The sequence below is a fragment of the Manacus candei genome, unplaced genomic scaffold (genome assembly GCF_025592945.1).
Source record: "Manacus candei isolate 608988 ecotype Guabito, Panama unplaced genomic scaffold, ASM2559294v1 h1tg000007l, whole genome shotgun sequence".
NCBI classification, from domain to species: domain Eukaryota; kingdom Metazoa; phylum Chordata; class Aves; order Passeriformes; family Pipridae; genus Manacus; species Manacus candei.
Genome location: NW_026138055.1, coordinates 7,306,793 through 7,330,846, shown reverse-complemented (window position 1 = coordinate 7,330,846; position 24,054 = coordinate 7,306,793). Strand labels below are relative to the sequence as shown.

At 46.8% G+C, this 24,054-nt stretch overlaps 1 long non-coding RNA gene across 1 annotated transcript in view; it reads left to right on the top strand.

Annotated features, from left to right (window-relative positions):
• The first annotated feature begins 1,045 nt into the window (after positions 1-1,045).
• The window catches only part of LOC127482349 (uncharacterized), a 91,388-nt gene continuing 68,379 nt past the window's right edge, over positions 1,046-24,054 (top strand). The window contains exon 1 of the long non-coding RNA XR_007908526.1: positions 1,046-1,150. This is a non-coding gene — a long non-coding RNA (uncharacterized LOC127482349). The remainder of the gene's footprint in view (positions 1,151-24,054) is intronic.

The following is a 24,054-nucleotide window of genomic DNA, read 5'->3' as shown; positions in this document are numbered from 1 at the left end:
TCCCATGACTCTTTCTGCCCACCACGTTTTGTATTTCTAGTCTTGCTTTCCCTTCATCAGCACTTCAGAACTGCCACCTAAACATTCCATTTGAACCCAGGTCTGTTGAGTCCCCACCACGTGGGATTTCCACTAATCTGAGGGATGCTGTCCTGTACAGAGGAGAAGGAGCCATAAATGAAAGAGAAATAAATGAAACTGGCTCTGAAGGTCTTCTCAGAAAGATCTGTTTTGGTTTCTCCATTGCAAGTAAAACAAGGTGTGGTCTTCACACATCTCCAGGGGTCAACATGCAAACGTAGTCACCTGGGTATGCAAACACAGATGCAAAAGTACTGGTAGGCAAATGCCAAAGCCCCAGGCTGAAGCCTGCTGTCTATGGATGAAAAGTCCAATTGTTCACCCAGCGCTCCTAAGGCCACCACTAACCCATGTCCCCAAGAGCCACATCTACATGGCTTTTAAATCCCTCCAGTAAGAGTGACTCCACCATTGCCCTGGGCAGCAGATGGATGTCCCACTCACCTTCTCCTGTGTGTGAGAACTCCTGCAGCTGGAGAACCATGTCCATCACACCCTAGACAATGGCCCAGAGGATGCTGCTCACATGTGTGGGGTTAGTATTTGCAGTTCACTGTAAGCTCCTCTTGTCTCAAGAATCCTGTTGAAGGGATGCAAATGAGCCCGCAGTAGCTTTTTGGAGCTCCATGCACTCCAGAAAAATCAGGCTATTGGGTTTGAGTGAAGAAAATAGGAAATTAGTAAGTTCATTACGAGCACAGGGGAGGATCATCAAGTTGATTAGAGAGACGGAGCACCTCTGCTATGAGGAAAGGCTGTGAAAATTGAGCTTGTTCAGCCTGGAAAAGAGAAGGGTTTGGGATGATCTTGTTGGGCCCTCCAGTACCTGAAGGGAAGCTACAAGGAAGATGGAGAGAGACTATTTACAAGAGCTTGGAGTGACAGGACAAGGGGAAATGACTTCAAACTGAAAGAAAGTAGGTTTAGATCAGATTTTAGGAAAAAAACTCTTCCCTGTGAGGGTGGAGGCCCTGGCACAGGTTGCTTAGGGAAGCTGTGGCTGTCCCATCCCTGGAAGTGTCCAAGGCCAGGCTGGATGGGGCTTGGAGCAACCTGGGATAGTGGAAGGGTCCCTGCCCTTGGCAGGGGTTTGGAATGAGACGATCTTTAAGGTTCCTTCCAACCCAAACCATTCAATGTTTCTGTGATTCTAAGCAATGGAAACCCAATCTGGCACATGTGCCTGCAAACTTCTTCTGATCCTGCCCCCGTGCATAAAGTCAGAAAGGAAAAGCACGAAATCCCATTACAGAAGGTGCAGAGAGCATCTGGTGGGTGCTGGTCTCACACCAGAGACTGCTCCAAGAGGGAGTTACAGGGGATTGAAAATGCTGATGCTGCTGACTTCGGCCAAAGGGTGGTCACCATGTGGGCTGGGGTAGCTGAGTGACACTAAGCCACAATACTCAAGGATGATGCTCAGGTGTGGCTCCAGATGTTTTGTACTGAGGGTTGACAACCTCATTGTTGCTCTTGCTACAGCTGGGTAGACTAAATCTACAGCTGGACAGACTAAATCCAACACACTTAATCCTACCTGGCCGTATACCTCATGTTGCTGCATGGACATAAATTCAATGTGCTTCTCTCTTCCTGTGTAACAGCTGAAGTGACTCTGTCCCTTTTACTGTCATGGAGGTGGGTCCTGAGGGTTTAAACCTTAGGAAGCAAAACCTATGAGGCCACATCCTAATGTTGCTTCGTGTAGGTAGCTCCATTTTTCCTCCCTATCCAATCTCAGAATTATTTTAAGCCATTGACTACTTAGGAATGCCAAGTTGCTGACTGGCCATTTTTGAGAATAAATGTCTAGAGATGTGGAAAAAACCAAACCAACCTCCCTCCCTTCCCCCCAAAAAAGACAAAAACAAACAAGCAAACAATAAACTCAAACAAAAATTAAAAAAAAGCAACCCAAACCAAAAAAATGGGGAGGAAAAGACCCTCTGAGCTCAATTCGTGATCAGCCAGTGAATACCCGCCCAGGAAAGTACTATTAGGGATGAGCCTCACTAGGGAAAAAGTTAGGGCTCACTCTGCCACCACCAGCTGGGCCAATCCTGCTGCAGAAAGCCAGGTCTGCACCTTCTGGGACTTACAGAAGGAACCAGAGAGGACATTTATCCTGACAAGCGAATGCTTTGATTAAAAATACTGTCTGGAGGGGAGGAGCAGAAATTATGTTCATTAAATTACTGGCTGAAAACAGCCTGCTCAATTTGGGCTGGTAGCCCCCCACCACCACCCAGCCAGCCCTCCCTCCCTGCTCCGTGCTGGAGAAGGGCTCCTATCTCCTGAGAATCCTGATAAACACTCCTCTCGCACCCTCCCCTTTCCCCCCCCCCCAGAAATAAAAGTGAGCTGTCTCAGTGCTAGGATGCAGAAACCACTTCCAAGCCAGCATTACATCAACATTGCAGCTGATAAAGGGATGCACAATGGAGTGTTAGACTAATAGAAAAACACAGCTCAGATAAGGCAGGCTCCTGATAGCCTGGGCTGATGTAAAATGCCATTGTCTCCCTTTCTGTCAGCTGAGTCACTGGAGTGATAGGGAATTCCAGTGGCAACGAGCAAGTCAGGGGTCAGAAACCACAAACCCTGGGCAACACAGATCCCTCAGTGTGGGCACCAGTGGGCAGACGAAGCTGGAGTGGGAGGATGTGGAGTGGGGGTGGATGTGGTAGCAAATTTCCCATGGCTGTAGGGATGGGGAGCAAGGATGAAGGATGGAAAGGATCCAGCCTGCCAGACTGCACCAGGCTCTGTGTGCAAGCACAGATCCCTCAGCACCACCACTCCTGGCATGGGACCCACGGATTTTCACGGATTTTCCTTGCTGTTTCACCTCCCTCCCACTGCCTCATCCATCTGTATTTTCCCCAGGTGCTCTGAAGTCAGGGAGGGTGGGAAGTCACAGAATCACAGAATCAACTAGGTTGAAAAAGACCTCTGAGATCATCGGGTCCAACCTTTGACCTAACACCACCCTGTCTGGGTATTAAGTGCCACATCCAGTCTCTTCTTAGATACCTGCAGGGATGATGACCCCCCCACCTCCCTGAGAACCTCTTCTCAATGTCTAACCTAAACCTAAACCTCCCCTGGCACAGCTTAAGACTGTCAGCTGGGGAACACAGGGGAGGGGATGCTGCTGGCACTGCTGTGGGTAACCACAGTCTCCCAAGTTCTTATGGGTCAAGAACATCCCTTCCATGGGACTTGAACAGGCACAAGAACAGCTGAATCTTGTCTCAATCTGCTGTCCCACACTGAAAGATAAAATGGGAGAGGCATGGAGAAGGATTCCATGCCCGCACCCAGCCGGGTGCCCGGAGCCAGAGGAGGATGTCTGTCTCCATCTCTCCTGTGAGTGGGAACTCCCAAATCCCACTGAAGGCTGTGATTATTCCCCTGGTTGGCTGGTGAGGGTGTTTTTCTCTCTGTGGGCTCTGCTCTCACTTTCCTGTGCTGCCCTTTGATCTCCTCTCACACGGTTGCCCCAGAGGAGGAACTCCAGATTACGTGCCGGGGTTATGTCATTTTTCCAGCGGACGTGCTGGCCCGGCTCCGGGCTGGAAGGGCTTTTTTTAGTGCAGACACTGCATCCATTGGGCAGACGGGTCCTAGAGAAACCCTGCAACCCTGCAAAGACCTTGTGTCGCAGAGAAAATCTGGGATGGCCAGATTGGTCCCAGGATAGGCCTCAGGAACCAGCCGTGGCCTTTCTCTCTGTGGGAATACGAGGGGTTCAGAGCTGCCACAAGGCAGCTGGTGCAAGATCAGCCCCAGTGTAAAGGCAGAGAATGGGTTTTATGCTGGAGAATTGATGCTGCTTTTACCTAAGTCCTCAGAGGTGGAGCAGAGCTATGAGGATGTTGCACATTATAGGGGTAGAAAGCATGAAACTCCAGTGGTGGACAAACAAATCTGGCTGAAAAGCTTCACAGATTGCCCTTCTGTTCCATCAGAAGTAAAGACTTCCAAACAAACAAAAAATTCCTTTTCAACAAAGCTTTCTTACACATTTTTCTTCTGATGAACTTCTGATTAGAATCTTTCTCTTTTTCCCAAACTAGTGGACTTTCTTACCCCTCTGGACACTTAGGGACCATTTCGTTGTTGTCCAAAGGTGGAAGCACAACCCAAAACATTGAAGAGTGCAAAAAAATTAGAACAGAGGCCCATCATCTACATGATTGTGAAGATGTCCAGGGAAAGCTGCTGAAGGTGGAAGATTGTGGAGGAGACCCTGTCACGTAAGGGGCTCTGACTCTTGCATCTCCATCCTTCCTATACTCTCTTTGTCTTAATAAACTGATGGTGACCAACAGCCTCCCATGTCAGCAGCACTGGAAACTCTTGTGAGTGTGGAAGGATCCAGCCCAAACTTGGTTTCTGACGGTTGGAGGGTACTTCCTTGTCAAAGTGCCTGGCTTTAGTTCTTGGGTGTATAAGGAAGGAGAGAAGGTCCTCTCCATTTGGAAAAAGAGAGGGATGAAGGTTCAAGCCCCCCTTGCTCATCAGGACGGTCAGGGGTACAGTTTGTGCCCTGGGTTACATTGCTTTGTAGAGCTGTCCCTGTGAGGGACCAACAGTTTTCCAGAAAGAGGTCCCAAGTTCTAAAGGCTTCCTCTGAGTCATAGAGTCATGGGATGTGTTGGGTTGGAAAGAACCTGAAAGATCTTCTCTTTCCAACCCCCTGCCATGGGTAGGGACACCTCCCACTAGACCAGGTTGCTCCAAGCCCTGTCTAACCCGGTTTTGAGTGAAACAAGATGAAGATTTCAGAGGCTGGCCCATATTCCCTCAAAACTCAATATCCTCCAGGAAATTCTCATCCCCTGGAGGTTTCTGCCTCTTGTCTACCATTGCCTGAAGCAAAACATGGGTCACAGTCTGCATCCCCTGTGCTGGATTAGAGCCTGCAGTCTGACAGCACTGATCACCTCCAGGACAGAGAAGGAGAAGAGGTCTGGCTTTGTATGGAAACTCCAGGGAGATGTTCACAGGAGAAATTCATTACCAATGGACTAACACCTCCATTCCAATGGGGAAATCTTTAATGACCACAGATTCTGCATGAAATTTCCCATGAAGAAAGAACTATTCCAAGCAAGGAAAAACAACATCCCTTCAAGAAAATAAGAGCCCCTGTCTTCCAGGAGAATCCACTCAAGACTACTTGAAGAAGGGGGGCTCTGCAGCCCACAAGAGGAAGGTGTTTCTGTGTTGAAATGATCAAAGCTGCCCAAGAGCTCAAACTACAGTTAATACAACCTCAGTGCTGTGCTGTTCCCATTCCCTGACCTCATTGCTTCCCAGATCTGGCTTTGAAAGGTGGAAGCTGTGTTGTGTTATCTGGAGACATGGCTGGGGACTGGGGAACAGGCTTCAGAGACCCAGGGAGAGGGGATGTGAGGTAAATCCTGAATTTCAGGAAGCAGGACAGCCTGGGGCTGGTCCCAGGTTCTCGCAGATGTCCAGTGCTGTTTTTTTCAGGGAATCAGAGAATCATTAAGGTTGGAAAAGACCTCCAAGCTCATCAAGTCCAACCATCCATTTTGGAAGTGCTTTGGTAAGAATAGTTATGAAACACAAGAGTCTCCAGACCAGATCCTCAAAGACCTTCTGAAGCCAATGGGATTTCCTTATTGATATGGCTGTGGGGGTACTGGGGTCTTCATTGAACACCCTTCACCTCCCCCAGCACAAAATCCATGGCAAGATCTCCTTCAGTTGCAGCAAAATGCACAGTGTTCCTCTTTCTGCAAAGATATGGATGAGATTCAACTGGAAGTTCCAGGAACCCACATTTAGGGTTTAAGAGGGTTTTCCTCACTGAAGATGCACTAGAGCATCCAAGGTGCCCACATGGGGCTGGAAGGCAAAGGAAATACAGGTGACTCTGTCCATCAGCTGGAGATTAAGTGGTATATGGACTTTGATGATCCTTGTGGGTCTTTTCCATCACAGGATATTCTACAATTCTACAATACCCCGAGTCTGACCTAAACCTGGTGCCTGGATTAGGTTGAGTTAATCTTCTCCTCTGCCTTCATGGGCTGGATCTCCAGTGATTTTGCACCCAGCTCATGCACCTGGAGCCTATGGAGACCCCTCCAATGTATGTACCCAGTGCAGGTGTCTGATCCTGCAAGATCAATCCCTCCCTCCATTCCCTGCTGACAGCACAGGGAGGCCTCAAACTGAGAAGACAGTTGCTCCCATCCATTTTAAACATGGAGTTGTTACCATGGACCTTCTTTCAAGGTAGACTTTGATTTTCCCTTTCCTTTTTTTTTTTTCCACCAGATGTACTTGTGTGTTCCCTCCACATCAGAGGTTTATGGTCCACAAAAGACCTCAGACCATCACCTACAGTGGTGACTGGTCACCTACACCCATTGTAGGTCTGTTTACATGGAAAAAAACCCCCATGGATTTTATTTTGAAGCAAGATACAAGACTATTTACATCACACATGTTGGGAAAGGAGCTATGAGGGTAAACTCTGGAGAGTGTAGATGGCATGTTGAAGATGGCTTAGATCCCACCCTTATGGAATTGACCCTTATGGAGCGAGGAACCCACCCTTACAGGATCCTGACCTTACCACAGATAGAAGCCTAACTTGAGGCTGCTGGGAATATTTAGAGTATTCTTTAATCTATTTTTTTAAGATAGAAAGCCAGCTTGTTTAGCTATTATTGTTGTTGTTGCTGATGTTGTTATTACACTTTTATATGAAAATGTACTTGTTTCAGTGAATCCTGTAAAAATTATCAGTGTTGGATGGAATTTCTGTTCAAACTTATCACATTTCTCACCTTATAGCTTTGAAGACATTTACAGTCCAAATCAGGCATTTTATTCTTGGTTTCTCAGTACAGGGATCACCTTTTACACTTTGGACATTTCATTTTAATGTTTCTCCCTGACAATCCAGGACAAGACACAAGGGTTGTGGCTTCTTGTTCATAATCAAATGTTGAAGCATCTTGTTTCCTTTCCTCAAAACTCTCAGCTCGGTGGTCCTGGCACCCCTGCAACACAACATCTTCTGAGGGAGATATGGAAAGGGAGGAGCTTGGAGCAAGCTGTGGTGTGATCCCAGTTTCTCTCCTCAAGGATTAAAAATGATTCAGACATGAATCAGGCTTCTACAGAGTAAAAGTGTTGTCACCTGCAGGTAATCTCTTTCCATGATCTCTGCCTGCATAGATGTGAATACAGATAGATCCATTATGATGCTCTGTCATGGTAGAGGGGTTTTACATTATTTATTATGAAATCAGGAATTGAATTCTTTGCAGAAAACAGTCTGGCTTAAAAAGCTGATTTCATTTTGGAAGTGATGGGCTTGGCATGCCTCAAAAACATCTAGTTTTCATACAGCAGCAAACTGAGAATTGGAATTGGGATTGGGCCAGAGCTTCTCTCTTGAGAGAATCAAGGAATCGTTTGGGTTGGAAGAGACCTTAAAAATCATCCAATTCCAACCCCCCTGCCATGAGCAGGGAACCTTGCACTATCCCAGGTTACTCCAAGCCCCATCCAACCTGGTCTTGGACACTTCCAGGGGTGGGGCAGCCACAGCTTCTCTGGGCAACCTGTGCCAGGGCCTCACCGCTCTCATCATAAAAAATTTCTGTCTTATACCTAACCCAAATCAACCTTCTTTTAGTTTGAAACCATCACCCCTTGTCCTATCTCCTGCCCTGAGATGAATCTGTAAAGTGACTGGAGTCCAATCTTCCCAAAGCCATCATTGAATGTCTTGGCCCATCTCAAGAAATCGATTTTGCTGGAGGAGACACCTCCCAGTCTGAGCATCACCACCAGCCTCCTGAGAGCAGCTGTGGGGTTGGGAGAGATATCAGCAGCCAGAAATCTACTTTTTGCCCCCCCCCCCCAAACTGGAGCAAGGAGAAATCCTCCATGCAGCAGTCACTGCCACTAAAAATACTCCCTCGTGTAAGCCTGTTGGCAAGTCTGACCATGTTCTATCTGAACACAAGCAAGCTGAAAAGTCCAGGTTGTTTTGGGTTTTTTTGCTTTTCAGGGAGGGAAAGGAGTTTCATTCTCAATCAGTATCCCTGTGTCAAAGTTTGGAGTCGAAAAGACAACTTGTGTCTTGGATCAAGTCGAAGCTGCCCTGAGGGAAAAAGACAATTTGCACCCAAAGAAATTCTAAACCAGGTGTGCTCATTTTATAAATGTGTTTTGAAGGAAAGCAATGGCTCTCAGAACACATTCTTCCATGGGTGCAGAAGAGTGTATATGGGTATATTACTGGTGAATTCTCCTTTTTTGGTTCAACAAATTCCTTCTCCACCACAGCAAGACCCACAGGGGACACAGGGTGGGACAACTACAAGAGCAGTTTGGGTGCTGGGGGTGGTTTCCATCACCCCAATGGGAATATCATCCTCTCCTTCCGGTGCTGCTGATGGGAAAGGGTCCCAGAGCTGGAGGTCCTGGCACAGAAGGAGACCATGGTGAGCACAGAGGAGGAGGGGGATGAGGATGGAAAGGGCAAGGGGAGAGGCAACTTGTATCGATTGGTGTGTGAAAGGCTTCCAGGGAGCCCCGTTGCTGAGAGACAGCCCTGGGAGATGCAAGGCTGGGATTAATAACTGCTCCATTGGGGCCCTGTTTGCTCTCCTTGCCCAGAGCCAGAGGACTTTGGTCCCAGCTTATCACCGGGCCCAAAGCCCCAGGAATGCAGTCACAGGCAAATGTGCATGTTCACACGACATCTATTAATCAAACGGTTCCCCCACCCTTTAACCCTTTGCAGGTCAGGGAAGGGGGAGGAGGGGAACATAGCTCTGCTTTGTCTAAAACCAGGGTCCTGGGAGTCTCTTTAGAGTGACCAGAGTTGGGGATAAGGCTCCTGTGAACTCCAGTTAGGATACCATCCCCTCACTCAGCATCCAGGGTTTTCCAAAATGCTTAGGGAATTTGTTTTGGTACTTGCATCTGAAGACATCTCTTTCCAGTGGGAGCCAAGCATCTAATCTCATTAAAATGCCTTAAAAGTTTGAATCAGTGGCCCTGAAATATTATTGCAGACACTGCTTCCTCTTCACTCTGTTTCACATTTCAGGTGCTGTTTGGTGGTTATTCCACAGTTTCCCTGAGCTGCCCATGGCCGTGGTTCCTCTACTGCTGTACACATCTGTAATGGGATGGTGTCTGTCTGAACAGCACAGAGCTAATCAGACACACCCTGGGGACACAAAATATCACAGGCAAGTGTCTGTGCTGCTGCTCCCAGCAGGTGGGATTTACCCCAACTTCACAGAATCACAGAATATCCTGAGTTGGAACTTCGTGTCTCCATGGCAAGATCAACCATCCCAGAATTATAGAATCATGGAATTGTTAAGGCTGGAAAAGCCCTCTAAGATCATGGATGATACTCTCAGGCACATGGGGATAGTCCTGTGCAGGACTAAGAGCTGGACTCAATGATCCTTGTGCATCCCTTCCAACTCAGCATATTCTGTGAGTCTAGGATTCTTTGAGTCCAACCATTAACCCAGCACTGCCAGGTCCACCACTACACCGTGTCCCCAAGTGTCATGTCCCTCCTCCCTTCCTGTTGGGTGTTTCAGTCTCTGTGCTGTGCAGAGAAGTGTGTTCCTGTCTTGTGGCATCAGCCTGAGGAAGGTTTTCAGGCTCTTGTTAGTTTAGCCAGTTAAATTAACCAGAGAGTGTCTGTAGGGCCTCCATAAGCCTCTCTTTTCAATGCTCTCTTTCCTCCAGGGAGGAGACAGTGACATTTCCCAAGGACAACTTAGCACACCAAATTTAGACTCGTGCTCTGTAACATCCCCTGCAAGACACTGGTGACAGATACTCCAGGAAAACATCCCCTGCTGCATTAAGTGTTGTTAATTAAGCTGACCAGGATGGACATGGCTTCGTTCCTTACCCTGAGATGTCTCCTAATCCTTGTCTATACCTGAAATGCACAGCCTGGATCAACAAGTCAATCAAATGTAGACAGATAACAAAAAGACCTTTCAGGAAGGTACCAGTGATGCTGCAGTGCTGTAAGACACATGTGAGCCTGGGAAATTAGAAGCTGGGTATTAGAAGATGGCTCCTACAGAGGACTGAGGCTCTGGAGTGGCCTCCCAGGAGGATCAGATTGGCCAAGAATCCCATCCATCCTAGGAATGGACTCTGAGCAACTTCTGGTGTGGTGACCCGGAGTGGAGGATGATGCTGCCCCTCCCTGTCCTCTGTCCCCTGTTTCTGGAAAAACAGTGCCCAGTGATAAGGTGCCCATTTGTAAAAGGGGTGGAGACTGGGCTGCCTCAACAACTGTGGTCAGTTCCCTGATGTTTTCCACCCAGGTTGGCATCTCCTCCACCAGTGCCACTCCAGGAGCCACTTTGAGTGACAGGGTGAGGCTGTGGCTTTTGCCCCAGGCCAGATTGGACTGGATGACAGGGTGGATGACTTTTAGCCTTCCTGTACCAGGAAGGAAGGATGGATTTTTTGTGCATCATGTCCTGAGAAGTCTCTAGCCCTGGGTCCTGTCCTGTTGACCTCACGTCAAGAAGGAGGAGCATGAGCTGAAGAAGCTTGAATGAAAACAGAAGGCACCACCTGAGAGGTGGGATTTGGGGTATTATTTATACTTGCATTTGGGTTCCTAACCCAATTAATGAAATCTCCCAGGCTTGGCTCCATGGGTCTCACAAGCCAAAGGCACCAGGATCACAAACCCCTTCTTGTCAGAGCAGGTTTCACCTGCTAAGGACAGTGCAGAAGACAAAGGACATCTGTCTTCTTATTTGACAATGAACTGGTATTTATAGGTGAGCAAAATTTTGGGTTCCTTTAACTGTCAAAGAATCAGGAACATCTTTTTGGGATTGAATTAGTTCATTTCTGAAGCATCACCACATTCCAGTCTATGTTTTGAGCCTGTTGGATTTCCCCCCTCAGATCCAACTGTGCCTAAAAACCTGGATTCCTTCAAAAGATGGACTACAGCTGCTCATGGGTCTGTGGGACCAGAGTAAACTCCTTCTGAACCTGGTGCAGTGAAGACATCATGTGCTCAGGACCAACCATTTGGCTGCATTGTCCTACTCCTACATGACCACTTATTTTCTTACTCTTCCACAACTTCTTGAGTAGGATTTGCCACATCTCTGTGCAGCAAAGGGAACTGGTGGGGACCCTGTGTGAAAGGCAAGCACTAATAAAGACTAACCATACTATAGGATCCCATCCTTATTCCTGATGACTCAATGCACAGAGAAAGAGAGATACAAGCAGAAAAAAAAAAAGTGTTATGAATTCTGCAGTTCAAACAACCTCCAGCAAACCAGGTATTAAGAAGGAAGGGGGGAAAAATAAACAACCTGCCAAGCAATTTGACACTTCTACCTGTAAATAATTATTCATCCAAACCCTAGTGATAAGGACATGACACTGTCCATGCAGATTAGGACCCTGCTGGAGAAGAAAACCCTTCTTGCTTCCCCTCTTCCCATCAAAGGCTGTATTGTTCCCAAAGAGTTAACAGCAAAGCAGGTCTGCAATTACCCAGGAATAATGGGGTGTGATTGGGGCACTAAAGAGTTGGAATTGATTTTTTTTTTTCCAGGCTTTCAGCTCTAGAAGCCCCTCCCTGACTTCCTGGTAACTCATGACCAGCAGGGTCAATAGAGCAGAAATCCTTCTAAAGGGCCAATCTGTATTTGAATTATTTAAACAATGTAGTACAGCCAAGTTAAATGGGGCTTATCAAACGTTACACCTCTCCAAGCACAATTGGAGGCAGAAGGATATTAACTGCTGAATGCTCCACAGAGGGCAGACAAGAAAAAAAGGGAGGAGAAAGAAGAAAATAAAAAAGGGTGACAAGACAGGATGATTTGGACAAGGGGACAAACAGGTGTCTGCAGCCAGGTCTGACTGGAGATGGTCCCTTCCCTTTGGAGACCCTCCATGGTTAACCTGGAGTCAGGATGGACTTGCCATCCTCAAGAGTATTAAAAACCATAACTTGGGGTATTTGTGTCCTTAATCTGCATCATCTCCCTCCCTCAGGTTGACAGCACATGGGGATCTGGAGTTAGAGGATATAGGTCTTTTCTACACCTTTTCCTGAAAGGAAAGTAAGGAAGGAGCTGTTTCCATGTCCCAATAGGCTGGGGTTTATTATCCCTGTGTGCACTTTGCCCAAAGAGGGCTGAGACACTGAGCCATCCACAGGGAACAGTGGAAAAAGAAACAGGAAGATAAAAACCATAATAACAGCAGGATTTTTCTTCAAATTCAGGAGCCAAACAACAAACTCATTCACTGACATAGACTGAGGACAACTAGGAAAAGTCCAGCTTGCCAAAAGAGAGCTGAGAGTATTTTTTCCCATGAAAGCATCGAGCTTCCTTAGGTTTGGGAGCTGAGAATTCACCCAGGAAAACAGCTCTTGATACTATAAAAAAGGTGAAAGAATCCTCCTGGATGCTTTTCTAGCCATTTATCCTGCTTTACCCCCACACTTTTGTGGTGTTTCAGGTGCATTGGGGAGCTCAGGGGCTCCCAGGTGCAAAGCAGAGGGTAAATAGTTCACAGGTAATTCATGCAGCTGACATTTTTGTAGGATTTATTTGACCTGGAGACAAGACAAATATGTTTGCAGGTAAGAAACAAACTGCAAACAGTCCCCAAAAGAGCCTGAATTCAGTAGAAGATATATGGATGGGTGGGAAATAATCCAGCCACATAGAGCTATGCAGTAGGGATGGGACTTGTGAATTATTCATGGACCAAAAATGTATAAATATTGATTAACTTACCTACAAAGTTTTTCCAGAAAGTTTCAAGTTTAAAGCAAATGAGAAAAGAGGGGAAAAAATATTAATAACACTGTCTTAAGGACACACATCCTTCACTTACACAGCTACTGTGCTGCCTCTGAGCTAATTAACCCTGTTAATTAATGGGGATTCAGGTATCATCCCCCTGAGAGCTGATTTTTGTGGGGACAGGGGATCTTTGCCCACCCTGATCTGGGCTGCCGTGCCCAGGCTGGACCTTCAGCCTGACAGTAGCGGGATGGGAACGTGCAGTCAGCCAGAGCTGGCCAGGAAAACCCAGAGGGAAACATTTCCTGCTGGGAAAGGCTCTCCCAGCCAAACTGGAACATTTCAGGAGACATTGCTGATTTCACTGAGGCTGCAAAAAAAAAAAAAAAAAAAAGAAAAATAATGAGGGGAAGGAGAGGAAAGTTTTCCTGACTCTGTTCCATCCTTTTTATCAGAAGTCAGGACTATAAGAAGGTGCCTCACGGCTCAAATCCAGCCCGGTGCTATCTCAGTATTTGACATTATTTGTCATTTGGGGAAGAATTTCAAAATGTTTAGATTTCGTTATGGTTCAAAATGAAGGCCCAAACTCGACCCTACCTCCCCCTCCTCCTCGCCACCCTTCCCCAGCCACGTTTTTAGGAACATCTTTTGCTGCAAATCCAGAAGGAGGGGTTTTTTTGGGACAACGTCTGTAACCTCCAGCTCTGGGTACTGGGTTTGCTCACGTGGTTGTGGCAGATCCAGCCCCAGGCAGCCTCTGCCTCTCTGAGCACGGGGAGGGGGGGATTCTGCCCCCACCAGCTCAGGACATCACATCTCCAGAGGGTTCTTGCACCTTGGACACTGATGTCTCCATCACCATCACCAGCAGCCCCTGCTTTCGCCTGCTGCCTTCCCACCCCTCGGCACCGGGAGATGCTGGGAAGGGACGGGATGATCACAATATTGAGAAAGCTCAACCCAAGCAAATGGAAGGTTTATAAACTCCTGGCCTACCCTGCAAGGCTGCAAGGTCGCCCCTTATCTGAGTTTGCAGAGGGTTTGCAAAGTGCTGGCAGCCCTCCAAATATGTTTGGGAGTTTTTTTGCTCCAACCTAAGGCTGCCGGACTCCCACATTTGACATTTTCCAAGTGCTGTTACACGACGAGGCAGCGACCGGGAACAATGTGTGATTATAACAGCGGGGCTGGGGCAGGGGAAGCCTCAAGCTGAGGCTTTCCAAGGGCTGTAGAGAGCATGAAGGCTCAGCCTGGATCTGATTTCCTCAGAGATGCTGCAGGGTGGAGGGAGTGTCCGGCAAAGCCAGTGCCCACCCCTTGAAAGCCTTTTAAATTGTGACCTAAAGATGGAATAATGAAGTTTTGCAAAGGGGGAAAATTTGGGGTACCTTTATCAGAGCAACCCTGCCTGATTGTCTCTGCTTTGCCTGCACTGTCAGGGTGCAATATCCTGCAAGGGTTCCCTTGTGCTGCTCTTGGGGCGTGAGCTGACACCCCCATTTCACAAAGAAACACAACAAAAAGTAGCCACAAGATGATCCAGAGTCAGTAAAGAAGTTCGTGAACTTGAATCTGGGTTTCTCAAGGTCCATATTAACCCCTGCATCAACTATTCCTCCCCTTTATTTAATCCATCAGTAGCAAGTTGGAGCTGGATTCATTAATGCTCTCAATGATTTAAATGAGCTGAGGTGCCCTAATTCTCAGCTGGGAATATTTCTGTTATTTGGGGGGAAAAAAGAGAAGAGAGGAAAACCACGGTGAAGACAGAGCAAAACATAAACTCACTTGTTGTTTTATTTCCCCTTTTTCTTCCTTTTATCTGGAAACTGAGTGTGCAGGACAGGGAGTAAAAGAAAACAAAAGAAAGAGGAAGGGAAATCAGAAAACCAAAAAACCAAAAGTACTGGTTTTCTTTCTTTCTCAAGAAAACAAACCCGGAAAACTTATTCCAAAACACAGTTTTTCACTCAGCAGCTGCCTGCACTTAAAAATATCCTTTTTGAGCAGGCGAATGAAAGGAGAGGAATGGCTGAGGAGAAGTGGGATGTGCTTGGATACAAATTGCATTGGAAGTGCAAAGGGGGTTATTAGTCAGATAGGGAGGATTATTTTACATCTCGACCACCTATACAACCAAATGTGCAACTGCCTGAATGAAATGTTGCCTTAATCACACTGGGCAAAGTCCTTTGGCTACAAGCAAGGCTTGTTGTACTGTGGATTAACGGAGGGAAATAATAAGGGGTTCTATATACACAGTTTTCCTGGCTTTGGTTAAAAATCCCAGGGTCAGAGCAAAGCTCTGATTTCAAACAACTGTATTTTGAGTGATCCTGTTTATCCCCAGTGTCTGCTGAGGCTTTGACTCTGAGCTATTAATACAAAATAAATAATTTTTGCAGGAGCTATTTTTACGTCCCTTGCCAGAGAAATAAAGCAAGGAGGCCACAGAAGCTACAAGCATGAAAGGCAGAGAGGGAGTGAGATGGGCCATGAGCTCCTGTGAGTTTTTTGGCTGCTGAGTGACACATGGAGCACCGCTGGCAGAGGATGCTGAGAAAAACTACCTCGACCAGCATGATGAAGGATGTTTCTGCAACAAATATGAGGTGGTGGGAGACTCACTAGATGTGTTAGACCACAGGTTTTATGGAATCTAAATCTGTTTGAGAGGGGTTCTGACCTGACCCTCTGTGAGCAGTAGCTCCACAAGCTGCCCAGATGATGGAGATGTGCTGGCACAAAATCCTGTGCTGGGTGTAGATGCATCCAGGTGACTATTTCTGTGGGGATGGGTGGAAATGTGGTTTTTGGGGAAGTAGCATCCCACTGCAGGGCTCCCAAGTAGAAGTGTCATTCCCTGTGGTGTGGGACCCATCCAGGCTGGCTGGGACATGCCTGAACTCAGAGCATGTGGATGCTCAAGGCAGGTAGCAAGAGGTCAAGAGGTAAAGGCAGCATCCCTGTGTTCCCAGCTCTCAGGGATGAGCTGTATTTGCACACCTGCAGCTGAGCCCCCTCCCATTCTGATGGTCACACACTCACAGGCCACTACTCTTCTCCACCAGCTGCTTTCCTGGTCCCCTTTTTGCAGGTTGATGTCGTGGGTTCACCAGGTCTCTGCACCTGGGTACAGGATTTCAGGTCTAGTGCTGCAGTGAAATGGGAAGGAGGTTCAAATGGTGGTGTGTGCTCCAACAAATGAGGGCCTCAGAGATGGGAAATAATTCTGCAAAGCCTCTGCAGAGGTTACTTGGCCTCCTTCTGGGGTGTACCTTAAGGGCAGTCCTGCTATTTTTCTCCAAAACCAGTTTAAAGTCTCCACCACTTGTTGTGCACCCTGTAATAAAGGGTATTCACTAGAGTTTAGGGGTTCAGAAGTGATGGTGGGCTTAGGGAGCATTAGTAAGGAAAGGAGAAGGCAGCTGGTGAAAGTGTAAAGTGATTTCCTCCCAAAATCCCAGCCCTTAGGAGGAAATCCTCCCCTGTGAGGGTGGTGAGGCCTTGGCACAGGTTGCCCAGAGAAACTGTGGCTGCCCCATCCCTGGAAATGTTCAAGGCCAGGTTGGACAGGGCTTGGAGCAACCTGGGCTAGTGGAAGGTGTCCCTGTCCATGGCAGGGAGTTGGAACCAGGTGAGTTTTAAAGTCCCTTCCAACCCAAACCCTTCTATGATTCTGTGATTAGTACCTGTGTCAGGCACTCCAGTCTGCCTGGGGGAAGGGGGATCCCTGCTCTCAGCTCACATTGGGGCCCCTCCATCAAAATAAGACCCAGAGCTCTCCCAGCTCTGCTGGATATGGATCATGGAGGGATGCAGCCTGGCCCTGAGGAGTTTTACATGCTCAGACTCACACAGGCACAAGGAAGGACCTTCAACATTGCTGGATCAAGGACCCCGTGTCCGAGGCTCCCTCCAAAGCAGGCGGGGGAAGTGATTGCTGTGGAGATGTGGGAGGCATTCACTGGAGTCTGGGAGTCTGCAGGGAGAGCAAGCAGCTGGAAAACTGCCTGCCATTCACATCTGCGTCCTGTCCTTTTGATACTGGATCTTAAGGTTCTATTACATTATGTATTGATCGATCAACTAACCTGCTTAAATCATCAGGTTATAGAAAGATACAAATTTATTTAAGCTGTAAGATCCCTGAAGTTGTGTCAGGGGAGGTTTAGGTTGGATATTAGAAAAAGGTCCTTCCCCCAGAGGGTGGTTGGGCACTGAACAGACTCCCCAGGGCAGTGGTCACAGCACCAAGCCTGACAGAGCTCAAGGGGATGGTCCTGTGCAGGGCTAAGGGTTGGACTTGATGATCTTTGTGGGTCCCTTCCAACTCAGCATATTCTGTGATTCTGTGATCTCCAAGACAGGACTGTGTCCTACAGAAGGTGAGTGTTGTAGGGAGCTGTAAAATTGCTGTTAAACTACTTGGATGCAGAAGAAGCAGACAAGGCTTTAGATACACAGACATTTCTAAAGGAAAAAATAAAGTGAAGATAAGGATTTAAACACTTTTATATCAAATCTGGTTCTGGATATCCATCACTTGCTATTTTCTAGAGGCAGAGGGAGTGTATCATGGGAAAATCACTGCAAACTCACTGCAAACTCACTTTGGTCTCATCTTTTTCCGCTGATATCTCCTAACTGCCACTACTTTCAGTTTGGAGGAAGGAGGTATGAACACAGTCCCCCACTGTCACAGGTCATAGATTTCAGGTTTTCATGTTTGGCAAAGTCAGGGCTCAGCATATCCATAGTGCAAAGCACCAGCTTGATTTTACTGTCACCCTTGGAGCTTCCAGTTGTCATGTTAGTAAGGTCTTGATCTCAAAAAGAGCACCTGTACACTGCATAATATGACTAAATACCAATAAAATTATGTGTATCATGCCCATTGTTGATGGCACAACTCAGGATCTCCAGTGCCCCAAAGGAAATCTATGAATAACCCAAATCTGAGGTCCCACCAGCACCTCAAGAGAGAGAGGGACCAGCTGATTTTCCCAAGCCATGAGCCATAGGCATCTATTAACAACCAGCTTTTTGGCTCCACTAAGTGCACTCAGCCTGACTCGGTTTTATTGGCATCACCCATCTCCCAGTAAACGTGATAAGAGACTCTGATTATCCCTGGCCATCAGACTGAGCTTGGAACTAGGCTCCAGCACAGCTGTCTGAGGACTCCTTTCCACATGTGCTTTCCATGCCACACTTCCAGGCCCAGGAGGGGCTAATGAAGATTGTCCCTCGACCTCATTGTTTACTTTCAGGGAAGCATCAGAATTAAGACCAATTTAGCTGCCCCTTTTTTTCCTTTCTTTTTTTTTTTTTCATCCAGCTCAGTCTAAACATGCATCTCAAGAAAGAGCCTGTTTTTATTGCCAAGGCAACACATGATAAGGAAAGATCATCTGTCTGAGAGAAAATTACTTCTGTGGGGCTCAGCAAGTGGTCCCAAGGGTCTGATTCCAGCACAGGAACAGCCTCTGGAGAACATTAAAGAATTATAACCCCCACGATAAGGCACTTTCTTTTATAGTTTTTTATTTCATAGCAATAGTCACAGCTTAAAGATAAGGGCAACATACATTTTGTTTAACTAGGCTCTTGTTCCTTGGTGTGGGGCTCGAAGTGAACTGGCATCCATCAAACCCTTTTGTGATTTACATGAATACCTGATTCTTCTGATAAGGGAAAGTGTAAGTCAACACAGTTCTGTTGTAATTGGGTGTTACCTGTTCAGATACTGCACTGCTATCTCAGCATCAGCTCACAGGCAAGCTCCACTTTACCTTTCCTTGCTTGGTGCAGGGAGAATGTCCCCTGGTTTTACATTAGCCCCAGGGGTTGCAACAAGCTGCCTGGAAGCATCTTTTCAGCCTAGTGGAGGTGTCCACAGGACATTGGGTATGCTAAAAGTTCAAACAAGTGATGGTAAAAAATTACAGAATTAAAAAAAAAAAACCAATAAAATCCCTACTTGAGGTTCAGCATAATCCTTGGCCACAGACTGTGTGATCTGCCAAAGATATGCTACCATATCCTTATTTTTCTGATATAATTATTTATCTTAGCAAGAAACATTTCATGTTTATAGTATTAAATAAATAATCCTGAGGTGTGTGTGACAGCAGCAATCTCTGGCTCTCAGCATACCAGGACTTCTTTGCATTGGATGACAGAGATACTGAGGCATCTTAAAACCTGAGAAGTTTTCAGCCTAAAAACAAATCAGAAAAGGAGCCTAGTAAAGGATTGGATGACTGCCATGAAGCAGGACTTCTCAGAAGAGAGCCCATAGCTCCTGTCTTGGGCTGTGCCACCTTTAACTAGATGCCAGAGTCCCAGGAAACAGCTGCTTTAGTGCCAATGAAAATAAGAGCACCTGGACTTCCATAACAAGTATAAGTAGAAACAAAAAAAAAAGAAGGCAAGACCACAAACATCCTGAATCTCCCACCTGGAGCATCTGAGGGCCAAAGGATTGAAGAAATTAAATGTAAATCACTGACCAAAACCACTCATTTTGGATATGGAATGCCCCAGAGGCTGCCTGAGCTCAGGAACCTGAAGTGGAGAAACAGTGTGAAAGTTGACCAGGTTTTAATACCAGCTTGCCACATGTCTGATTTCCTTGGCCTGAGTGGCACAAAGCTGCAGGGATCCCTCAGGAGATGCTGGTAGTGGGGTCAGGAGACCACCTGTCAGTGAGATGCAGACTGGGAAGATCCCCACAAAGGCTGTGAGGAGATATCTGAACGTATCTCCCTCTCAGAACAGAAAATTATTTGCCAGGTCCCAGCTGGGATGATACAGGAACATCCAAAGGTCTTTTATTAAGCCAAATTACCCTTTTCATGTGAATCCACCTGACTGCAGGGAAGGTACAGCAACACTTTGCCATGAAAGGGCTGTTCATGGCAGATCTTCCCAAACCACAAGGATATCCCATGTGCTGATCCTTCTGCCCAGATGGGAAGAACATTTCTTCCCGCCAGCAAACACCCAGGGATGGAAAAATAAGAGGAGTGACAAGGTAGATAGAGCTTTCTTCCCTGAAATGGGATCCAGGTCTTCAACAAGAGTAAGACTCTTGAGTCTGATCCCTCCTCAGTCTCCCAAAAGATTTCTGCTCAATGCAAAGCCTTGGTTGAGCCCCTCTCACCCACGTGTTGGGCTCCAGTAGGTCATGGATCACCTAAAGCATCATCTTGGTCTTGCTTGGCCAAAACCCCTCTCTATGGAGTTCACTATGGGTTGGGTGGGCACCTCTCCACAAGTGGAGATTGTGGCTCTGTTGCCCTCAGGTGTCCTCAGAGGCTGGGAATATTTGACATTGGCAGGGACCTGGCAAAATGTCCGCCCTGTGTAGTTGTATAGGTTGCATTGCCTTGTTTTTATGAGTTTTAAAGAATTTCTTGGCCACCACACTGTTAGAAGGCCAGGATTTGAAGGTGGTGTAGGGGAAGACAGATATGTAGATACGTACTTATACAAACTGCTGAATATACTTTTAGCACAGGAGAGCTCAAGTTTAAGAGGCAATTTCCTGGCTTAGTCTAATTCTCTCACTAGACATTTTCCTTCACACTAAGTGAAATTCTGACTGAATTAAAGAACCACTTTTCCTCTTATCTGCTGCTGCTGTTATCTAACTCCAAGGAAAGGCTGGGAGCAGAGACAGCCAGGGCTTGCCATTTTACTGTTCCCCTGGGCTTGCACCAAACACCAGGAAGATTTGTCAAAAAACAGCCTTCACTCTCCACACAACCATACAATGGGAACAGCAATGGGAAAACCACAAAATAGGCACGTTTCCTGGATATCTTGATTTTGTTTTTAGGGAGGATCTCCCAAAATCTCCTACAAACCTCAGCGAAGTGGAATCTCTGGAGCAGCAACCAACCTTTCAGTTAAAAGATCCAGGTCCATTCGTATGTTTTAGCCCTCAAGAGTGTCATGAAAGGGAAGGAATAAAAACCACCAACCCCATTAGTTGTTTACTGTCTCTGCTTCTCTGTGGGTCCTGAGCCAGGTTGGGACAACCAGCAGGAGCCAAGAGACCTCAGCCCCCCTCCCTGACTCCACCACTGACTCACTGCTTAGCCCTGGGCAAGCCCCTCCACTTATTTTCATAAAATCATAAAACAGTTTGAGTTGGAAGGGACTTTTTAGAGGTTTGACCTCTTTCTCCCCCTTCAGCAAAGTCTCTGTCTTGGTTATAGGGGCTTCCAGTTTGGGGGAAGCAGGAGATGTTGGTCCAGCACCAAACAACTCCTCAGCTCCTACTTCCATCTGATCCTTTTCATGCCGTGGTGAGATCAGTGCTCGTGTTTAATTAGGGTAACCCTTAAATAAGAAACCTCTTTTATCGTTGGATTTTCCATTAGTGTCTCATCCCAGGGTTATTCATGCAGTTTTATCCAGGTTTCCTCCAAGTCCTCCCTTGTCTCAAGGTTTCATAAACCTCTTCCACGCTCCTTGTTTATGTGTCCCAGGTTTTGCAGTGCAGTTGGCTCTGCCAAGAGCTGCACTTCTCACTCACCCAGCTTTATCAGCTCTGCATTTCCACTGTGTGACGTGCCTGTTCCCAAAATTCCGAACTCGCTCTTGGGCATGGAGGTGTTTGGAACTCTTGAAACCAAATTAGCCACTGTCCATTTTGCCCATGTGTATGTTTTTTATATTTATCCTTAATTCAGGGATCTTGCAGCCCAACTCCTTGCACCATCCTGCTGTCTCTGGCAACATCAAGATAAACCACCACCAAAATAGGTCCTTCCTCACTGGACCTGGACATCCTTCCAAGAAGAGCCCTGCTGCTTGGTCAGCTGGGAATTGCAGCAATCTCAAGAAGAGAAGGTTCCAAGGAGACCTTGGAGCCCCTTCCAGTGTGTGAAAGGGCTCCAAGAGAGCTGGAGAGGGACCTGGGACAAGGGCCCGGAGGGACAGGACACAGGGAATGGCTTCAAACTGCCAGAGGGCAGGGATAGATGGGATATTCTGCTTATCCTCCCAGCCCTCTCCCTCATCTCCTGGGGAACTTTAGGAAAGTCTTCTGCTTTTATTTTCCCTCCTATAAAACCCAAGGGAAATCTACTTCCTCTGAGACTGGATAGTGAAAAGGGATATCCAGCATCATGAAATGACAGTGATTGGATTGGCTTCCTTCTTCCCATAAGAAGCAGACACATATCTGGCCCAAAAATTCCACAAAAAATCCAAGACTGAATATCTTTAACACACTGATCTGATTTAAAAAGAAACAGAAACCTGGAGTTAGAAAGCAGGTGACTTTTATCACCTCTTTTATTATTTAATTTGACTGGAATTTCTTTCTTTTCTTTTAAGATGAATGAACCTTCTGCTTACAGCTACGCCCTTAGTTTTTGCTTTCAAACCAAAATTGATGGGATTTTAGGGGATTTCCTGATGAAAAAAAAAAAAAAAAACAAAAAAAAACACAAAATACTTTCCTCATAGTAGAAAGTGTGTTCAACTGTGGCCATGAAAAACTCTGGAAAACCACAATATCCTTCTGGGGAAGTTACACCATGTAGAGAAGAATTAGGGAATGGTTTGGGTTTGAAGGGACCTTAAAGATCATCCAGTTCTAAACTCTGCCATGGGCAGGGACACCTTCCACTATCCCAGGTTGCTCCAAGCCCCATCCAACCCAGCCTTGAACACTTCCAGGGATGGGGCAGTTGCAGCCCGGGACATTCCTGGTCTATCCTGCTCCAACAGGTTTAGATACCCAGTCCTTCAGATGTCCACATAAATTTGGGCTGTGGTAAGGACAGTTTTAGGGCTCCTGAGATCAGGTCAGTATCCCTGCACCTACATCCCACAATGAGGTAACCAGGGCTTGGACCTCTGTAAAGGTAAAGGTGAATCAGATGTTGGACACCATGACCAATTCCACCCAGGTGTGCATGAGCCCCACGTTACTTAGAGCAACCTGGTCTAGTGGAAGGTGTCCCTGCCCATGGCAGGGGGTTGGAATGGGATGATCTTTAAGGTCCCTTCCAACCCAAACCATTCTGGGGTTCTATATAACAGCACTGCCTGGTGATAACTGCAAAATTCACTCAAGTCCTCCCATGCAAATCTATGAGGCTACTCACTTGGATAAGTCAAATTAGCTGTAAATTCAGCTCAAAGTCAAGGTCACAGAGGTTTGGGCCTTGTGGCCTTCACAGATAGGTAGCACAGAGAGGTTGGCTCACACTATTTTTGTCCAACTCCCCAAGAATCACCACCTGTAAAGCACCACGTATGACTTGGTTCAGGTGAAAACACAAACAAACAAGCATCACCTCAGTGATAGCCAAGCATGGATAAACCTGTGGATACCAGGTATTTGCTAGGAAAATTATTTTTCAGCAGGAAACCTCTAGACAAATATCCTCCTGAACACCAGTGTGAGAGCTGAAAGGCCTCCATCCAGCACAGCATAAGCTGGAAACCTCCAGAACTTCCCTGAGCAACCTTAGATCTCCCCAGAGAAAAGAATATGGTTGCTCCTTTGCATCTCTTCTAGGTCATCACATGGGCCTGTCCAGCCAGCCATCAAGGCCTAGTGAAAGGTGTCCCTGTCCATGGCAGGGGGTCTGGAACTAGATTATCTTTAAGGTCCCTTCCAACTCAGGCCATTCTGTGATCCAGTGATTCCATGATCAATGCCTTTATCTCCTTCCTCTCATCCTTGTGGGATGGCACTGCTTGGCCCAGAAGTGAAGGACCTCAGCTGATCCAAGAGACTTTCAAAGCAGAGCAGCAACTTTACAACCTGAATAAAAAAATACAGCAGCCAGCTACATATTTTCTTTAGCAAGGCACACCCCAGACAACTGAAGCCTGGACTTTGCTTCTTTCCATTGTGTGGATTTTGAAGGGTTTTTCTTGCTGTAGCAGCAGTCTGTGCTAACCAGAAGCCACCTCTGCATCTTTAAGTGCATCATTTCTGGGCCTGCCAAGTGGACAGGAAATTAATGACATTTAAATGAAGAGCTGCTCCCTTTCCCAGCCCTCTGATTATTTCTTTTGATTTAGTAAAGCCCTGGCAGAGCTCTCCTGATGTAATCATGGGAGCTTGCACTTCATGATCCAATTACTGCCAAGC